The sequence below is a fragment of the Macaca mulatta genome, chromosome 3, assembly GCF_049350105.2.
Source record: "Macaca mulatta isolate MMU2019108-1 chromosome 3, T2T-MMU8v2.0, whole genome shotgun sequence".
NCBI lineage: Eukaryota > Metazoa > Chordata > Mammalia > Primates > Cercopithecidae > Macaca > Macaca mulatta.
Window position 1 is genome coordinate 130212601 of NC_133408.1, and position 1970 is coordinate 130214570.

The window sequence follows — 1970 nt, forward strand, 5'->3', positions numbered from 1 at the left end:
GAGTGTAAACAGGACTTCTTCTAGATGTATCCTCCTGGGTTTTAGAGACTGCTTTACGTCAGAAATCATAATATGCTACTAATCAGAGCAGGCTTGCCCGATGTGCTTTCATAGGCTGTGGAGGTTTCTCCGCACAGTTGTAGGAGTCAGCAATCAGTTCTCAGATAGAGGTCTCTAGCCCTTCTTCTCTTGGTGAAGAGAATCCTAACCACAAGGCAATCTCTCCAGGAAAGGTGGTTGGAGTCCCACACAAGGATATGGTGTCCTGGGAAAATGTTCAGCTCCAAGGGGCACAAGAGACTGGCAGGATCTGGAAATTGCAGTGTTTGGACACAGCACAAAATATCTGAATCCTAGTTTTAATTCTGCTTATTAGCTATGTGAATTTCAGCTTGTCAATTTCACTTCTTCAGCTTCTATTTAGTCAACTAGTAAATGGGAATAATGATGCAGAATATTGACAAAGACTAGATGATATGATGTTCTTAGCATGAAGAGGGGATTTAGTTCAGAAGCCAGATTAGTAGTTATAGAAATAATGACTATTTTAGGAGACATTATATAAAAAAGCTAACAACAACCACAAAAATCCCAAATGATTATTATTTTAAACCTGTGATAAATGTCTTTGTTTTTCCTTATCAGTGTCTTACAGCTTTGGTCTGCTCATTCACATGAGATATGGTATAGCTTTTTTGAAATATTAGGTGTACTCTATTTTATGATCCTGTGTATTTAGTGATGACTAATCAGTTTAAATGTTAATTTCTTTTAGTGACATTGGTGCTAAAGAACTAAATTAATCTTTTCATGGCTGGAACAATGTATTTAGTTAGGGTTACTTAGACAACTTGGAAGTATACATAAGGTTTTGAAACCACCACAGAACATCATTTTTAAGCATTCCCCAAGGTGTCATCACATACGGTTACTCATCACCACATCCCTGAGCATGTCAAATTTTATTAGTGTGACATGATGGAATGTGACAGGAAAGACACTATTGAGCCTGATTTACTGCACACAGGCATGCGTGTAGAATGTAAACAAAAATATCATGTGAAGCATGGTCTCAAAGTACAGTTGCCAAAATGATAGGTTTTCTTAGCCAAATTAAAATGGAATAATTAATTATCAATTAATAACTCTGAAATATGTTTAACAATGGAATATTCTAAATGATATGGCTAACCATGGAATTACTATTGTTCAAATGTATCAAGATTGAGAGAGTGATGAGTAGATATAAATGCTACAGCATGATTCCATCATACAAATATTCTTATATCATCGCTCAGCTAGAGATGTCTTTAACCACATATTAGTATGAGTGGACTTTTCTTTCCTTTGGGAGCTCAGAAAGTGTTCCAGCGGCCGTGTACAAAGGATAGGTGTCTGAAGACTTTCCCAAATATTTTATATTCCCTAAATTGGTCTTCATTCTTTAACCTTCCCTAGACTAAAGCAGGATTGTAGACCACAGATGCAGAGTTATTCTACCCTTGATGTTTTCCTCTTGAATGATAATTGAGTAAGAGCTGTATATCTTATTTCAAGTTGGTGAGCAAAATTCTGTGCCTATAGTTACAGATTTAATGTGTTAAATATTGGAAGAAAGTGTTTATTGATGGACTATCATCAGATGTTAACTCACGAAGTTAGTGAAAATGACTAAAGATTTGTTGTAATAGGAACCTCCATATGATACATGCCCACCCTGTTCCATGCTTTACCTTCACCATCTCTTTTAATATAATGATCCTTACTCTCTTCTCTGTAGCATTTAATGTAATCACCATTTTACATGTGAAGTAACTGGGGCTCAGTCTGATTAGGTAATGTGTCCAAGATCATAGTATTAAAAAAAGTAAAGCCAAGCATGAATCCAGTTCTATTTCTAAAGCCCCTGCTCAATTCACTTTTACAGGGTCTATCGGACACTACAGAGGTCTGTTAGCCAAAGGATCTCC